The following is a 19,771-nucleotide window of genomic DNA, read 5'->3' on the forward strand; positions in this document are numbered from 1 at the left end:
CGTGTTTTTCAAACATTGTCTCCTTTCCAGTCCCCATTACCTCCATCTGGAGCTCTTGATTAGATGATATGAGGCCTTTTCATGCCATCCTCTCAGACTTTAAAATATCCCATTATGTTTTCATTTCATTGTCTTTCTGGGCTACGTCTAAGAGAATTAATTTGCATCAAACGTTTGTTAACTTTCTCACCAATTAAATGTAATATGTAATTTAATTGATCGAGTGAGTTTTAAATTTCAATTGCTTAATACAACAATCCTAAAACAAATTTTTTCCTCTCATTTCAAAACCTTTGAAATCAAGATGCATTGTGCAGGCAGGCGGGAAGGTCGCATCTTCTAGTAAGTGGCAGTGGTTTTGAGGGCACATAAAAATCACCGTTTCTTACAATCAATCCTATTTTATCGTCAACAAAATAGAGTATTTACTTTTTCGTTTGTAATTCAAGTTGCTATTTCTTCAAGCTCAACTAATCAAATTCTTGGTCCTTTCCCATGCATGCGAGGCAAGTGCTCTATCACTGAGCTGTATGTGCCTAACCTTTTGTTTGTTTGTTTGTTTGTTTTTTCGAGACAGGGTCTCTCTCTATAGTTTTGGAGCCTGTCCTGGAACTAGCTCTTGTAGACCAGGCTGGCCTCGAACTCACAGAGACCCTCCTGCCTCTGCCTGCTGAGTGCTGGGATTAAAGGTGTGCGCCATCACCACCCGCTGCCCTTTTTTTTTTTTTAACAGTTGTACGCATTTATGTAATGTCTCATGCTTATGTCCTCAAACTCACCTCTATGGTCTCTCCCTCTTCTCTCTGAATCCTTTCCTCTTCCCAACAAATCCCGCAGTGGCTGAACCATTGAAGATAAAGAAATCGACAAGGGACGCCTTGTATTGTTGTTCATTTAAACTTAAACAGGCCAGGATCCAGAGATTTGGTCTAATTCCTTTCCCCTCAAAGCCTAACGGTTATGTAAAATTCAACAAGCCGCAAAACACAAAGACCGGAAGAAAAGTCCAGCTAACCCTGCAGACGAGGGGGAGTCTCGGCCTGTCATTACTGGGACGGTATAATGCCATAGCGAGGCCAATAGCTCATAGGAAGCACGGAAAGACGCCCAAACACATTGGGAAACTTCATCTTTTTAGAGATGGCACCGCGGATCGATGTGGAACAGACAGACTAGACAGTGGCTGTGGCTGGGACTGTATAGATCTGTATGGGGAAATGAAATTAAATCTCTATTATACCACATACGAAAATCAATCCCAGGTAGATTAAAATTCTTAAATGTAAGGGCAAAACTATAAAGCTTCTAGAAGGCAACACAGAGTGTATGTAACATTGGGGTAAGAAGTAGCTTTTAAAAACAAAACATGAGAAGCAAAATAAAATAAAGGTTTGTATAAAGGGAAATATTGGTTAAAAAAAAAATTAACCACACCAAAGTGAGGAACCTCTAGCTGGCTGCATCTTGTAGCGCACCACACCCATCTGCGCTCTATGCGCTACCGTACAGTTCGTGAACCGGGCAAGGGGCTGGAGACTGAAACACACAAAGACACACAGACAGAGAGACAGTGACAAGGGTCATCCTTGAAACAGGAATGCCCCAAGAATGCCCCTTTATTGTAGCAGGAGCAGTTTATACAGGGATCCTTAACTGTTAGCCACGCCCCAGCCAAACCCACCAGAAACCACTCCCCTGCCATCAGGAACTCCTGATGGTCTCCTGCTCAGAGAAGCTGCAAGCATAACACTCTGTTTACAAGAAATTCAAGATCGGAGGGGTCACAGCTCCTAACAGTATCTAAAGCTTCAGAGATCAGAATATACTCAAGCAGGGTGATATTTTTGAGGTTATCCAAGGAACATACTGAGACCCCCATCTCTCTTTTTTTTTTATTGAGTTCTACATTTTTCTCTGCTCCCCTCCCCGCCTCTCCCCTCCTCCCTTCAATCCTCCCCCAAGATCCCCATGCTGATATGGGGTCTGATGTGGGGTTAGTGAAGATCTTTTCCCATTCTGTAGGCTGCTGTTTTTTCTTGTTGACTGTGTCCTTTGCTTTATAGAAGCTTTTCAGTTTCAGGAGGTCCCATTTATTAATTGTTGCTCTCAGTGTCTGTGCTGCTGGGGTTATATTTAGGAAGTGGTCTCCAGTGCCAATGCATTCAAGTGTATTTCCCACTTTCTCTTCTATAAGCTTTAGTGTGGCTGGCTTTACATTGAGTTCTTTGATCCATTTGGACTTGAGTTTTGTGCATGGTGATAGATATGGGTCTATTTTCATTCTTCTACATGTTGATATCCAGTTATGCCAGCACCACTTGTTAAATATGCTTTTTTTTTCCATTTGATTTTTTTTTGTTTCTTTGTAAAAAATCAGGTGTTCAAAGATGTGTGGATTGATATCCAGGTCTTCTATTCGGTTCTATTGGTCCTCCTGTCTGTTCTTATGCCAATACCAGGCTGTTTTCAGTACTGTAGCTAAGTAGTAGAGTTTGAAGTCAGGGATTGTGATGCCTCCAGAAGTTCTTTTATTGTACAGGATTGTTTTGGCTATCCTGGGTTTTTTTGCTTTTCCATATGAAGTTGAGAATTGTTCTTTCGAGGTCTTTGAAGAATTTTTCTGGGATTTTGATGGGCATTGCTCTGAATCTGTGACCCCCATCTCTTAAGAGAAAGAAAAGCAAAAGAAGAAAGAAAGAAAGAAAGAAAGAAAGAAAGAAAGAAAGAAAGAGCAAAAGAAAAAAAAAAAAGATTGATTGCCAGGCAATAGTGTATACGCTTTAATCCCACCACTATTGAGTTTGAGGCAGGAGGATCACAAGTTGGAAGACAGTCTGGCATACACAGTGATACTCTATCTCAAAATAAAATTAGAAATTCATGTATTCAGTCAGGTGGTGGTGGCACATGCCTTTGATCCCAGCACTCGGGAGGCAAGGGCAGGCAGATGGATCTCTGTGAGTTCGAGACCAGCCTAATCTACAGAACAAGTTCCAGGACAGGCTCTAAAGCTACAGAGAAACCCTGTTTCAAAAAAAAAATTATTTCTAATGTTAAAATAAAAAATAAATGAAAATTGTCTAAATCCGGCACAGTGGTGCACACTCATAATCCTAGTTACTCAGGAGGTTGATGTAGAAGCTCACAAATTCAAGGCCAGCCTGAGCTACATGTGCTGGAGGCAGCTTGAGCCACTGAACAAGACCACTTTTTTTTTTTTTTGATTTTTTCGAGACAGGGTTTCTCCATAGCTTTTTGGTTCCTGTCCTGGAACTAGCTCTTGTAGGCCAGGCTGGCCTCGAACTCACAGAGATCCGCCTACCTCTGCCTCCCTAGTGCTGGGATTAAAGGCGTGCACCACCACCGCCTAGCACAAGACCACTTCTTAAAAAAAAAAAAAAAAAAAAAAGGACATCTGTTTTTAAGATTCTAAATTAAGAACTTTTTGCAACATATAAAACTGGTAAAGAATTAATATTCAAGATATATAAAGAACATATGTAAATCAATTTCTATAAATTATTTTTTAATGAAAGGTTATGTGACAGAAGAGGACTCAAATTGTCTATAAATGTACAAAATTCAGTCATATAACAGCAAGTTAAAACCACAACGAAATTACTGCTGCATGCTACCAGATTAGCCAAAGTTTAAAAATTCAGCCAATGACAAGAGTTAACAAAAACAGATGTGGCGCACATAGCTTGTCATCTACGCAAGGTAGAGTTTAAGATGAAACGGTGTCAGAGCAACACTAGAACACCTACCTCGTAATGCATGAGGCTCCGGACTCTATCCCTAGCATGTGGAAAGATCCTTTTTGTTGGCATCGCCTTAGCTAGTCAGGTAGAGACTGTGCTGTGCCCTAATGCCCTGCCCACCAGCCTGCAGAAAGCAGATGAACCAGAGTTCGTGTGCAAGGCTGGATGAACAAAGACATGGGAACGAGAGCCAGGCATGGTGGTGCACCGCTCTAATCCCAGCACTCGGGAGACCGAGAGGCAGGTGGATCTCTGTGAGTCCGAGGCCAGTCAGGACGACATAGTGGGATTCTGCCTCAAAAACAAAAGCAAGAAATGGAAATGAATCAATACCAGATTCACGCGCCCAGGTGGACAAACCCCAAAGTGGAATGTGAAGTGGCAAAGTCAGAAGATGCTTGTCTCCATTTATATAGGCCTACAAAACAGCACTCTGCTTTAAAAGAACACGTATACCTATGTGATAAGTAAGAGGAAACGCAAGGAAATCAATAGTGCAGATTGGTGGTTTTGTCTGGGGGAAGGGAAGGTGTGCATTTAAGAGGCTGTGAAGCTCTTTGGTGATGATATTGTTTCTTTTTCTGGGGCTGAAAAAGAACATAAAACCAATGAATGTGTATGTTCAATATGATTTTAAATGAATGGATGACTGCCTTTCAGAAGATGCTAGAATGTTAGTCTTCTTTCTCTTTCTTTTCTTAAGGGGATGGATAAGATGGTGTTTCATTCTATAGTCCAGGCTGGCCTCAGATCCCATGCAAGCTTCCTGCCTTCACCTCCCAAGTTCCAAGATTACAGGTGTGAGCCATCATATCCAGCTTGTATTTGTACTTTTCATAGTAAGAAATCAATCAAAAAAAAAATGCCCCAAACTGAAAAGTCAAAAAGTAGCCGTGTACACCCTTACCTGGGTTTATAAATTCAAGTAACATGGTTGCAAGATGTGGGCGGGACTCTTCACAGCAAGAGTTTAGAAAGTGATTTCATCCTTCAAACAAGACGTTGCCTATGTCTCTAAGTCTCAAAAGTGAACTATGAATTTAGAGTCAGGGATACATAGAGAGATTTACCAAGGATGAGGAAAGAGGGGAGAGGTGCTTACTGAGTGGGGATTTCAGTTGGGTGCCCTGACAAAGTCCAGGAGATGTGTGGGTAAGGATAGTTACATGGTAATATGAACATTCTTAATGCTACAAAAAGTCTAAGTTCTATATTATATATATGTATGTATGTATGTATATATTTAATTATACACTCAGAATTTTTTAAGAAAATCAAAAAGAGAATAAACAGTGACATTTGAGCTGCTAGGTAAGATGAGAAAGAGTTAAGCAGCCACGGCAAGGACAGGAAGGCACCAGGAAACCCGATGCTAGAGAGTCCTGAATCCCTGTCATTAAGGTATTAATTCCCACTTCTGTCAGCGACCACCCTGAGGGTCTCCAAGATCCATGAGGTGCCTCAATGCTCACAAATAAAACTCCCAGACTAAATTATGTTTAATCTCCACAAGTCCCCTTTGGGTGCTTTACAGAAATAAATACGTCAACTGTAATCTTTAAAACAACAGAAAAACAGGAGCGCGCCATCGTTCCCGTCGGGTTCTTTGATTAACAAGCGAATTTTCCATAGTTCTTTAAAATAGCAGATCCCCCTCCCCCAGGATACTCAAATGTGATTGAATTCACTGAAAAGCAGGTTTAGCCTACCTTCCAGAACTATTGGAGAGATGTGCTTTCAGAGGGGATTAGGTATTGGATATCCAAGAAAACAATGAGCTACCAAAAGGTGGGCTAATATTGCTGGAGACGGGAGGGGGGGGCTCTAGAACTGCTTCCTCCTTCAGAACTGCGCACAGGGTTTCCCACCCGCTAGGGGAAACCACAGCCACGAACCACATCTCCCGGCTTAGCTAATCATGTCTTGGGCCTCCTTGGTCACCATGGACCACACACTCAAATTCCTTGCAGGTCGCAACAATATGCAGCTAGCCCCTTGTCGGCTGGGGCTTGGCCATGCATCTGCTCAACTTCAGGAATCACGTGGATAGCCCAGACCGGGTTCTAGGATCTAACAGTGTGTTATCCGTTCTGTGTTTTCATTCACTGGAATGTTCCTTCCCATCTTAGAACAGACTCCCAGTTCCTGGACCTTCAATGCCTGCTTCTTCCAGTTCTGCACCCAGCATTCAGAGCTCTGAAACCTTGGTAGGTCCTGCTTCTCCAGTTTTAGTTACTGGACCCCAGTCTCACCTCTACAGCCAGAGAACCCACTTGACGTCATCCTCAAGTGTAACTCTCCAACATTACACCCGTCCTCCCTGCCCTGCCCCAGCTGTTAATCACAGGCTCTCAGACAACCCTCTGCTACATGGCTGTCTCCATCCAGACACCAGCTACTGTCTCTCAACTCCTTGAGATCTACTTGCCCTTACAGCTGGCTCAGATACCCACCAAGGGAACCCCGGTTTTAACCCATTCCACTAATCTCTGGGCTGGCGACTGTACAGAAACACGCCCTGGGCCTCTGTCCCACAACCCTTGCTACCATGTGGCGGGAGCTAGGGGATCAGGGTGGGGATGGCTAACCAGGATCCAGCTGATGACCTCTGGAGAATGAAAAAACCATTCTTAGTTTGAAGGCTGTACAACCCAGGTAGAGGTTAGACCAAGTCTGCCGGTTGTAGCGCGAAGGGCCCTCATCTAGTTGAAGAATGGATGTTCTTTTATGACTAAAGCAAACCTAGCAGAGGGTACGTGGAGATCAGAGCTAATGACGAGTGCTCTGATTCAGAAACCTCCCAAGTGTGGCATTTGCTCCTGGGTGGGAGGAAGGGGAAAGGATCGGGACTTCTGTGCTGTATTTTTAATCTCATCCTTTTCAACTGGGCTTTTCTTTATGTTTAATAAAATGCGAATATAATGATATTTGTGCAGAATTTCTAAGCTATGTAATTATGCAGCTTGGGTGTGACATGCTAATTTTTTAAATTATAGGAATGCGGCATGAAAAAACCTGAAGTGCTGGCTAATCGCACATCAATTAATTTTGAAAACCTTCACACTGTCATTTCTTTGTTCCTGGAAATATCTCTCACACGGTGCCGGGTGGCAGAATCTGATTTTTAATTGATTTTTTTTTGCTAAATAAATGTTGATAGACATTGGGGAATTTCACTATCCTTGAGATTGTTGTACTATGGGGGGAAAATACTGAGCAGAACTGTAAGCAAGAGTTTGCCTGTAGAGCCTGGCGTCTGGTTGGGATTTTCTTGGCTGCTCCTTGTTGTCACGTAGAGTCAGGACCATCGTACCCAAGGAAGGCCTTTGGGATCAATAATTTTCAAACTCCTGCTGGGATCATATTGGCTGCAGGCTGGGCTTGGCAAACATAAATTACACAGCAATATTCCCTGTATTGCTGAAGTCAGTCTCCTGAACAAAGCCAACTTTTGTACAAGGGTGGAAGACGGGGTGGGGGAGGCTTCCCGTGTGGCTCCTCACCTCCCTTGTCTTCGTCCACACAGCAGCATCTGCAAAGGGGTGGAAAACGGAGAACTGAATGTTTTAGTCTTAAATTTTTATAACCTTGATGCAACCAAAACAATGAAGCCAACATACTGAAGGCCAATTATTACCCTTCTTCGGACATTCTTTGGTTTAGCCCGGCTGTCTGAATATTGATTTAGATAGGAAAAAAGGGTAAAAACTAGGGAAGATGTAGTCACAGGCTGTGAAGGAAGGCTGAGGAAATGGCTCAGTTAGTAGTGTGTTTGTCGTGCAAGCATGAGGACCTGAACTCAATTCAAGAACCCACATTAGGGCTGGAGAGATGGCTCAGTGGTTGTAAGCACTGGCTGCCCTTCCAGAGGGCCCAGGTTCAATTCCCAGCACCCACATGGCAGCTCACAGCTCTCTGTAATTCTAGTTCTAGGGGATCTGATACCTTCACACCAATGCTCATAAAATAAAGTTTAAAAAAAAAAACGATAAAGGCAGAAGAAGAAGAAGAAGAAGAAGAAGAAGAAGAAGAAGAAGAAGAAGAAGAAGAAGAAGAAGAAGAAGAAGAAGAAGAAGAAGAAGAAGAACCCACATTACAAATGTCCAGATGGTAGTATGTACTTGTAATCCCAGTATGGGGGAGACAAGTGTGTCCCTGAGGCTTACTGGCCAGTCAGCTTGGCCTACCCAACAAGCTACAAGTCATTGAGAGACACTATGAAACACTGAGGTAGATGGCTTCTGACTTTGTCCTCTGGCTTCCACAAGCACATGTGCAAATACGCACACACATGCACACAAAGAAACAAATCAAAATCGGGGCTGAGGAAATGTGCCCATTCGTAAAATACCTGCTGTGTAAGATGAGAACTGAGTCTGCATCCCTGGAACCGATGTAAACACCTAAGCATGGCAGCACATGTCTGTCACCCCAGGGCTGAAGGGACAGAGTCAGAGGGCAGAATCCATGCAGTCCAGGTTCACTGAAAAGCTCTGTTGCTTCCCCAAATACAATGGAGAGCAACTGAGAAAGAGACCCAGCATCAACCTCTGGCCTGCACACACTCACACATGCATGCACATCCACACACATATATGTACACACCCACACCAACATACACATATGCCATAACATACAAAGTAAAAATCATTTTAAAAAATGGAAAACTGTGAAGAGTTGGGGACTTTTACAGTTTCTAGAAAGAGCGAGTTAGTTGACAGATGATGGCAGAAGACACACAAACCCTGACTCAGAAACACTGTCAACGTGTGTACCTCTCCCCTGAGCCCCGTTTCTCACGAGGCAACATAAGAGATCAGAGACTCCTGCAAACCCCAGTGGGCTGAATTACAGAAGCGTCTGAGCCTAGAGAGCCTGAAACCATATATGATTTCTGTTCTTATAAAGTTTTTGATCTTTTTATGACCCAGGATCTGTCTTCCTTAGCGTGTATTCCTTGGGATCTCCGGAAGAAGGCATACATACCCAGTTGCTGTTGGATAGATTATTCCATAAATGCCAGTGATAGGAAGCTGATGGATGGTGCTTTAACAGGTCAACCCTATTTTTTAATGATTTTCTGCCTGTGTCGCCTATAAATTACCAAAAGATGAGTTTCTAAAGAAGTCTCCAACTATAATGGTAGACTTGGGCTTTCCTCGTTGCGTTGTCAGGTTTCGCCTCATTAATGTATCACACTTAGTCTGTAATTGCCTCTAGCTTATAATACTCTCTCAAATGGCACTCCGCTACCAGGCAGATGCCTGGTAACTGGTCCTCCTGATCCCCCCTCCTGTCTTTATATTGCTGCTAAATTCATTCACCGCTTCATATACTACATCCAGAACGCGCTGCCATTTTACTGACCAGTTAGTCATTACATAAGAATGAGAAAAAGAAACCCTCTTGATTTTTTTTTCCTTCAGATACTCCTTTCCCCTTTCCTTTCTTTATATAGATCCGAATGTCTGGCCTATATCATTTCCTATGCCCTGAATCACTTCTTTGACTATTGCTTGCAGAGCAAGTTTGCCGTGACGAATGCCCTAGGATTTCGCTTGTCTGAGGAAGTATTGATCCTTGACTCTTGAAGGATAATCTCACTGGATACAGAATTCTAGAAGAGTGGGCTTTTCTCCCAGCACTGCAAATATTTCACTCCACTCTTCTTGCTTGCGTAGTTTCTAGCAAAGCAGCTAGGTAACTCTGATTCTTGATTCTGTGTAAGCTGGCTTCCCCTCTTGATGTCTTTGCTTTTCTGAAGTTAAATTATGATGTCTCCGAGTATAATTTCCTGGTGTTTACGATGCTAATTTGTGAGAATTCTCATATTACTTCAAATATTTCTCCTGCTTTGCTCTTTCTTCCCCTTCTAGTGTTCCAATTACACATATACTAGACCTTTAAAAATTGTTCCACAGTTCTTAGGTACTCTGTTGTTCTGTTTGGAAGGTTGTTTTTTCTTTCTCCCTTTACATTTTACTTCCAGAAGTTTCTATTGACTATATTTTTAATCTCCCTTTTTCTTTTTTCTGGCCATGTCTAGTTTACTAATAATAGGTCCATCCAAAGCATCCTTTAATTCTGCTTCAGAACGTCTATTGCCAGCACTTCCTTTGGGATTTTGTTTTCTCTGCTGTTTATAGCACCCATGTGGTTCTTTCCATTAGAGTCCTTAACATATTGATCACTGTTGCTTTTTAAAGATATATTTTATTTTTATCTACATGTATGTATGTGTATAAATATGTACACCTGCGTGTGGGATACCCTAGGAGACTAGAAACAGGTGTCAGAGACCCCGGGGGCAGAAGTTACAGGCAGCTATGAGCCACCCAATACAATGCTGGGAAATGAACTCTGGCCTTCAAGCAGCAAGTACTCTTAAACCCTGAGCAGTCTTCCTAATTCCTGGTCCTGGTTATCTTTAATTCCCCATGCGATGGCTCCCCAATATGACTCTAGTTCTGATGCTTGCTTTCCCTCTACGGCACTTTGTTCCTTGCCCTCCAGCACGCCTTGTATCTTTCTGTTGAAAGACAGACACAACATATGGAGTAATAGAACTGGACTAAATAGGCCTTGGGTGTGAGGGTCTATATTAATCTTGGTAGAAGCCAGGCTGTGTTTCCTGGTTAACATAGATAAACAATACTAGAGCCTTCAGATTTTTCAAGTGTTTATTATTATTATTTACTTGTTTGTTTATGTCTCTTCTCTTTGGGCTTTCCTCAACAGCAATCTCTGAGAAAGTCAGCACCTTGCAATTCTTCCAGTTTTAATCCACAGTGAGCCCTACTGGTGGGGCAATAAGATAGGAGGGCAAGAAAATGCTCCATAGCCTCAGGATGAAACAGTCTTGATGAGTTCCTGAACTTCAGACTTTACCAGTGTTCTTAGCTTTTCTTTTCCACTCTCTCCCTTAAGTGGGCGAGGAAGACTAGAGAAGGCTGGATTTGGTCATGTCTTTCCCCCAAAGTCAGACAAAGCCTTGGAAGTCTCACTCAGCACTTAGAGATGATTTTAAGGTTAGCATGTAGCCTCATGGGGGTGGAGAGAGAGATTTGACACATGTGATCCATGTAAAATGATCAAATGGGGGTCACTAGCATGTCCATCTTCTTAGACATGTATCCATTTTTTTAAAATTTTTTGAAATGTGTGTGAGCGTTTTTCTGCATGTACATCTGTGTACCACTGTATACCACTTATGCTCCTGGTGCCTGCAGAGGCCAGAAGAGGACGTGGAATCCCTTAGGACTGGAGTTACAGACAGCTGTGAGCTGCCATGCGGGTACTGAGACTCCAACCCAGGTCCTCTGGGAAAGCAGCCAGTGTTTTTAACCATGGATCCGGCACTCCAGCCTCACACCTCAGTTCTTTAGGCTGACATAGTCAACATGCCCTCTCCTACAGAGTAGAGCTACGCTGAGGAGAACACGCTGGGTGTGTTTCAGAATGGTTGGCTCTCTCTCCCCCTGTCTGAGACAACAGGAAAGTTCTCTGGCTTCTCTACCAGGAGACCCTAGTGAGGGTCCAGAGAAAAGACCCACAAAAAGAAAACAAAGCAAAAACCACAAGAAAGGAGACCGAGCCTGTGTCTTGGGTGGTCTCACACACTCACACAGGTCCACACTCAGCCTCCACCCTCAACTAAACTGCTGTGCAATTCTGATCCTCCCTAGCCACCGTGTCTTCTGCTCTGGGTACATAGGGCACATCTGTGACCCCGAGAGTGCTGTCTCTCTAGAGTGCAGGATATCAGCTTGACCTCTGACCTCCATTCTCTAGTAAGTCCAAGCCGGTTTCCAGTTTATTCAGATTCCTGCTTGTGGATGAAGCAGGAGAGGGAGGCTTCTATGCCCATCACGTGACAGGGCTGAAACCCAAAGACCCTGAACTTCCGTAATAGGCAGTGAACCCAACTGTCCTGGACTTCAGAAACAGACATTATTTTTATTATACCGGACAGTAAATAAATCTGCCCTTCACTCCAGAGGGAAACACTATCTCCAGCTTCCAGGGCTGTTTATTGTTCTAACATCCTTGAAAAGACAGTGTGGGTGTGGGGGAATGTGAAGCTCCGCGGAGGAGTGTCTCTCGCTGGATTTCCAGCCACTGGAGAAAAGGCACCGGGAACCGGGTGGGAACCAGCGGTGCTCGACCTCAGCCCTGTGGTAACGCCAGATTTTTATCCAGGGGTTCTGTTTCCACCGATGGGCATAGAGCTCCAAGCATCAGGAGTTTGCGGAATCTCCCCCTCCCCCCATGACTCTAATATAAAACCTAAGATAATCTGCCACACTGAAAAGTATAATTCGCAATGTGTGTGTGGGGGGGGGTGTCTCATGGCATCCCAAACTTTGCTGCATGTTTGAATCGTCTGGGAATCGTGATGCATGCAGATTTTGATTCTTTAGCACAGGGGTAGGGCTGGTTTCTAGTCCTAGGAAGCTCCCTGTGCTGCCAGACTCCACCAGTCCACCGGGAACATAAGGTTTTGTCCCACAGGCCTTCTCATTACAGCCTGTGTCTACAGGTAGATTTGCACACTCTCTGTAGCTTTGTTCACGGATGGTTTGCCTGTGAGAGGAGAGGGTAGCCTGAGGCAGAGGGGTGGTTCTTGTCATGAGAGTGAGGTCTGCAACCCTTCACAGGACGACAGACACTTCGTTTTGCTGAGACCAACAGACATTTGAGATGTACTTCAGCAGGCGGGACAATGGAGGTGTAGGGCTGTCAAGATGGCTCAGCAGGTAATAAGGCTTGCTAGGCAAATCGGGCTGAGTTTAGTCCCATAAACCTCAATGGAAGGTAAGAGTCAACACCTGAAAGCTACAAACACACACATACGCACACACACACACACACACACACACACACACACACACACACGGTAAAATTAAAAAAGAAAAAAAAAGATGTAGAATTTTAAGTATTAAATCTTAAGAAAAAACTTTATTCCGGGTCTTGTATTGTTGAAGTGTTGAGAGTAACATTTGAGGGAGGATCTAAAAAATTGGATTCAAGGATCAGAAAAGTTCAAAATCCTGGTATTGCTGCAGGAAAAGCTTCTTGAGGCATGCCTACGAGAAAAATGGCCGCCCCGCCGATGATCGCTTTATTTTTCTTCTGCTCTTGGGAGGGGGGAAGTCATCCCTATACCTTTTCCTCCCCAGTCCCGGTTTCATTCCCAAGGTCATGACACCCTTCTTCCCTGGGAAAACTGGCACTGGCCCTTCCTCCCTCTCTGCAGCCTGTCCCAGGCCTTTCCCAACCTGGCAGTCTGTCCCCTCCAGCATGAGCAAGTGTCTTTCTGAACATGAAAGTCCCCCTTCCATTTCCAGAGTGAACGCAAGACTCCTACCCAAAAGCCAGGAAAGCTTGGACATACAGAGACATGCCCGTTAGACATTTATCCTGTTGATGGCCCTGCGACAGGAGAGAAAGAGAGAGATCCACTGTCTCCTTTGACACGACTGACTCCTTAACCAAGTTAACACCTGTCCACTCGCCAGCGGCCTTGGGAGCATTTTCGAGAAATGGCTTCACAGTGATGAGACAGGCCATCCATTCCCACGGGGCCTGGCTTCTCCCGTGTTCTCTAATACATGTCTACTGAAATTGAAACAGTAAGACTTTCACTTTCCCGACCTCTCGTGTGTTTCCCATCCATCAGCAAAGAATAACGCCAGGCCGGCAGAACGGCTCCGCGGGGAAAGGCTCCTGCCACAGGCCTGTTAGGCTGAGATGGTAGCCATGCCCCGATCAGACACTGTGGAGGGACAGAGTGGCTTCCTCAAATGGTCCTCTGATTTCCATGTGTGCAGCCTACTCACACCACCACCCCCAATAAATAAATACCGTAAAATTTTATTTTATTTACTTATTTTTTGGTGTTTCAAGACAGGGCTTCTCCATGGAACCCTCCTGGCCTTCCTGCTCTGTGAACCAGGCTGGCCTCCATCTCAGAGAGCCATCTACCTGAGTGCTGTGATCAAAGGCATGTGCCACCACCACCACCCGGCTGCCATAAATACACTTTTAGAGGGCAAAGCCATGTCAAGGGTCCAGAGCGGAGTGAGGAAGATGGTCCCTGCCGGTTAGCTGAACAGGAGGAAGACACTAGCCTTCCAGATGTGAAGTTGACACAGCTGTGTGTGTTCACTTGGTGGTTTGGGCTTTTTTTTGTGTGTGTGTGTGTGTGCTAAGGATCCCAACCACACAAAACTGTGCCTTTGCCTTAAAGCTCTAGACCTAAGCTAATGGGCTTTTTAGGTCTGAGCCAAACTGTTTAAATATTGAAACAGAAGGCACTTATTTGCTTATGGACAGGACTGGACGCTCTGTCATCCGAGGGTGGGAGAGGCAGGCGGTCCTACAGGCTGAACACTCCACATAAGAGGTCACGAGAAGGTCCCTGAAGGGCAGACATGGTAGCCTGCAGCCCATTCTAGATGTTCCATGAAAGCATGGCGTCTGGTTCCCCCTGGAAAGAGACCTTGAACACAGGCAAAAGAATCAGGGCGGGCCCAGAGGAAGCGTGGCCTGCAATCTGTAGTGTTTCCTCAGCTAGCAGGGAAGGGTGCTCTGACCCCCCACTTCCTCATAAACTCCCTTCCTTGGCTGCAAACCTGAAGAGACACAGATGTCAGAGGGCAGGCAGATGATACCAGGCTGTGGAGTTAGTGGGACTACACACATTTCAAAGGCGTTCGAGTTCAAGAGCAGAGTTAGATGCACACCGCCGGACTAAGCTTCCTCAAGCAGGGACCTGGACACCACTTCATTTCCCGGCGTGTACGCTTAGACCCACAGCCGCCCCTTTTCATCTCCTACCAAAGTGGGGATAATCGCATTCAGCCTGCATACATCCACCAGGTGGTTGCAGTAATTTAATTATCCAATATCTATAAAGCATTTGACAACTATAAATCACCGGGAAGCTGCAAACAACTTAACCAGTATTGAGCTTTCCTTCTCACCCCGCGTTTAATTTACGCTCTGTCTCTCTCAGAACTTGGGGACGTGCGTTCCGATCTGCTTTCCAGAACCCCGCTTATCATATTTGTTGGGAAGAAGCACCCTTTCCCTGCTGTCCTAAGTTGTTGAGAGTAGGGCTTATATGATTGTTGACTGGTCGCATGTAACAAATCAAATCTACAAATATTTACCGGCTGCTGAGCTCGACCTTGCTGAAGACGGGGCTGGAGGAGCCTGAGATTCATTTTCCGTAGTAAAGGAGTAAATTGCCCAGCTGCACCGCAGTGCCCATAGATATCCGGGAGGAGGTGGGGGGGACGGCCCTTTGCTCCCTTGATGCCCCCCAATACACCTGGAGCTTTATTTCAAATACACAAAACAGCTGGTGTTCATGATTTGCGGCTCAGCACAAACAGCAGAGAGGATTTATTTTCCAAGCTGCCTGGGTTGGCGAGCCTCCAGAATTCATCAAAAGGAGAGATAAGGATGATGACAGCGATAATGATGAGAACGGAGCTGCCTCGCCGGTCTTTGTAAAGAGACACAAGAGAAGTATGGCCTCCATAGGACATTCCAGCGTCGCAACACATCCTCAACTTGACCCTGGACAGATTTAGAGCAGAGCCTTCCCAGGACCCGTGAAACTCAAGAGATGACCCCATGTGCTTGACAGGGTTGTGCTGCAAGCTAGACCTAGGGAGAGTCCAGGCAGTGGTCCTTTGGTTGGGTCTAGAGGCAACTGTATCTATACAAAAACTGGGGGGAGGAGGGAGAGAAACAATATATTAAAACCCAACAATATTTTTTATAAAGTTCTTTATTTTTACTTTTATTTTATTTGCATTGGTGTTTTGCTACATGTATGTCTGTGTGAGGATATCCGATCTTGGAGTTACAGACAGTTGTCGGCTGCCAAGTGGGTGCTAGGACTTGAACCCAGGTTCTCTGGAAGAGCAGTCAGTGCTCTTAACCACTGAGTCATCTCTCTAGTCCCAAAAACCCAACAATATTGTAAGTGACTTCGGGTTCAACTGTGCTTCTCTGTAAACTATTGAGATCCTTGCTTTCAGTGTCATAAGCCCCAAGCAAGCAAGAGTCCACTTGAAGAAAATGCCCGTGACTTGATTTGTAGATGAACTGCCGCCGGCTGGTGAGGGACCCTCTCTGACACATGCTGAGTGTCCCTACTGCCACGGAAGGAATGAAACACTTCATTAGCTCACTTAATTTTCTTGGTAAGGCATTGTGAATTCTAACACCATTCACACTTCAATGATAGAAAACCAGCCGTGGTGGTACACACATGTCATCCCAATACTTTTGAAGGCAGAGGCAAGTATTTCTCTGAGTTTGAGACCAGCCTGGTCTACATAGCAAGTTTCAGATCAGCGAGGGGTACATAGTGAGACACTGTCTCACAAAAAATAAAAAAAAAATAGGCAGAGCTTGGTATAAATAACTCAGGGGTGCAGCGCATGCCGGCCAGACACAGGTCCCTGCATGTATCTCCAGCACTTCACCCCTGAGAAAGGAATGAGAAACTGAGGCTTTCTGAGAGTATGCCATGGTGCAAGGTCACACAGCTGAAGGAGCTGGGCCATTCTGCTGCTCCCCACCTCCTGTGACCACAAGGCAGGCGTGCACGGCATGACGCCTAAGTGGCTGCAGGTGGCTCAGTATGGAGAACACACAGGCAGCGGCGACTCCCACACCAGCTTCAGACTGCCGTCCTCAAGTCAGTGGTTCCACGAGCATCTTTTGGTCCCGAGAGAACCTGGAGTAAGACCTGGAAAGAGCTGAATCCTGCCCCCTCCCTCCACACACGCACACACGCACACAGACTGTGAAGAAAACTCGGGTTGGGAGACCTTAAGCTATAGAGTGATTTCCCCACAAGTATCTGTACCTGAATATGGTCTACAGAACCCATGGCAGCAAACGCTTTTAACCCCGGCACTGGGAAGGTAGAAACAGTTGGATCTCTGGGAGATCACTGGCTAACTGGCCTAGCTGAATTGGCAAGTCCCAGGCCAAGGAGGGGCTCTTGACAACCTGGGTTCAATCCCCAGGAACCACTTAGTGGAAGGAGAGAACCCATGTCCCCAGACCCCCACCGCACCCCACTAAAAACACACATACAACACACACAAATGGAAAAAGCAAGCTTTAAGCCTGGATGAATGAACACATCGGGGACTGGGGACCAGCCTTGACATACACGTGTGTTCTTGGCACATGAACACACACCAAGAGCACAAGATTGACGAATTAGCTCCTTTCTACCCTCACTGCCATCTTTATGGGTGGGAAATCCTGCGGACACTGACTCGATGACACACAGAGAGAGGCCTTTCTGACTAAAATGTCTTCAGGAACGTTTGTTGTACCCGTGCAGGTTTATAGTAGCTCCGGTCTTTGTCTGTGGGGTTTTCATTTAGAAAACAGGACGTTTTCGTTATTCATCGAAGACAAGAAACGTGCAGCCCTTGAGATGCTTCCCTCCATAAACTGTAGAAAATAAAATCTAACTCCCCCATCCATGTGGTTTAGGGAAATAGACAAAGAATAACGTTAAAAATAATTTAAAGCAAATTCCCAGGTGCGGCCCTCTCTGTTTCTTTCCATCTAGAGCCCATTATCAGGCACCCTTTAAGTGACCTGCCTTATCTCTGGATTACTGTTTACCCAAATGAACTCCTTCATTTCGCTGTAAACTTGGTGCTTCCTGCCTCTCCATCCCCACGTTTCCATGCAGGAAGAGCTTTTGTTCTCATCTGCTGTCACAACGCAGCTGAAATCGTCCCCAGCGCTAACAGAAGCACCATAAATCCACGATAAACACGAACGTTTGAAAATTAAAATTCCTATCTTTATACATATCTTTTAAAGTGGATTCGGGTCTACAGAAATATATTAATCACGAGCCTCGGAGAATGGCATGCTCATCAGTGATGGGGCTTTATCTGGAGCCTTCCCCACCCTCCTGCCTCTCCCTGACGGTGATAATCATCACTTGGGATCCTGGGTTTTCATCCTGTTGTCTGAAGTCATCTCCCTGGAAACAGAGCCTGTACCAGTCTTCTGTAAGTGATACCTTTGCGGAAGAGGGTGATCTCCAGACGACCAGCAGAGTGAAGGGAGAGAGGGAGTTGAACATGGATGACCTGCCTGACTCTGTTGTCAACAGGCCCCATCCTGACCCCCCCAGGATAAGTGGAGCCCGTTGATGCCCAACTATCTATCAGTCCTACCTTGAGGCAAATAATTAATTGTTTCTTGTCTTGAAGCAGAGAGTCATGAGCCACATTGGAGAGGCGGGGTCAAGGAGAAAAGCATAGCTTCCTAACTGAGGCAGACTATTTGGCCGACATCAAAGTCTCTAGAAAGGGGAATAAGGCCTGGGCCAGCCAGATGGCTCTGTGGGTAAAGGCACTGGCTGCCAAGAGCCTTTACCAGAACCCACGTGGCGGAAGGCTTGAACTGACTCCTGAAAGTGGTCCTCTGACCCGCATGAATGTACACGCACATGCACACACAGGCACGCACACGCGGGCACGCACACACGCACATGCACACACGCACACACACATATGCACACAGAGGGGAGGAAGTACAAATGTGGCGTTTGTTTTCTTTTGTTTTTTTAAAGAAGGAAGGAAGTAAGATTTGAACAGTTGGCAGTGAACACTCACAGCAGCTAGGAAGTCAGTGCATTTTACAAGGAAGAAGGGGTCAGGGCAGGTCTTCCCTTAAATAATTTTACCAAAATTTATATGTCTTCCTTGTATGTGTTGTGTGGGCATGTCCGTCCGTGTGTCTATCTGTGTGGGTATGCAGTATTCGCTTTCTAAAAAAGAAATCATTCGATTTTGGTTGATAGACAACGTGTCAGTATGTGACCAAACGGTACTTTATTTACCAGCATTCATACTGATGATCTGTCGAGCTATTTCTAGGTCTTCACTGTGATTACTGTTGTTTCTATGACTATTCTCACATAAATCTCCCATCGAATCTCTCAGGTTTGCTTCTGGGGTGGAAGTACCTGGATGATGAGCTGTAAGCTTCGGGAGATAGTGAGGTAATGGTTTCCACACTCGTGGTTTTACTAATTCATCTGCCCGCTAAGAATATGTAAGAGACCCTTCCGTTCACATCCACTCCGACGTTTCCCTTTCTGTCAACAGATTGAGCAGAGTGGTATCTCACCGCGAGCTTGTTGCGCCCTCCGTCCCTCGCCATCCCTGTCAGACATACTTCCTTCCTCTTACGTGATATGCTTGCTCAGATAACTTACCCAATTCCCCCACCAGGTTATTTGTGTTCTCTTCCCGATCTCCAGGCCTGCATATATTCATTGTTGTGTGTAGTGACTTATAACTTGCTTGGCTGTATCTTTTAAAGAATTAATTAATGCCCTTGGTTTTATTCTAGTCACACGGATCATTCTTTTTTCTGGCACCTCATGCCTACTTAAGGAATCTGAAGGAAAAATCTCCATCTGAGGGCAGGGGCCAGAAATGGAGCCAGGTTACAGGTGGGTCACAGAGGCAAGCATTGTGTTGAGTACAAAGATGTCCAGCTGGCGGGTGTGTTCTGGTTATAGAAGTAGACATATCATTCTATTAGAGCTGGGTGCCATTAAAAATTCTAATCATAGGCTCTAATTAACTTTCCTTGCTCCGACGCCTGCTCGGTAAGCAGCCTCCTGATTATAATTTGGCTGCCCATGTATCTCGCCTACAGGGAGAGAATGTACTGAGAATATCCTGTTCAGGCCGACGTGAGGATCCAATCCATTAAACAGTTACATGCCATGATGTAAATTAATAAATTCGTATTCTGATTTTATCATCTGCCTCATCCGGGCTCGGAAGGCGTGAGTCAGCATCCCCGGGTCTAATCAACACGGAAGCAGTGGATATCAAGCTTCTGGGCTGAAAACCAAGGAACTAGAACCAGCCAGAGAGAAATCACCAAGGTAACATTGCCCCAGAGGCCCCTCTGCCTGATGAAATAGGCCTGCG

The sequence above is a fragment of the Alexandromys fortis genome, unplaced genomic scaffold, assembly GCF_014885135.2.
Source record: "Alexandromys fortis isolate MF-2015 unplaced genomic scaffold, M_Fortis_MF-2015_v1.1 scaffold_44, whole genome shotgun sequence".
NCBI classification, from domain to species: Eukaryota; Metazoa; Chordata; class Mammalia; order Rodentia; family Cricetidae; genus Alexandromys; species Alexandromys fortis.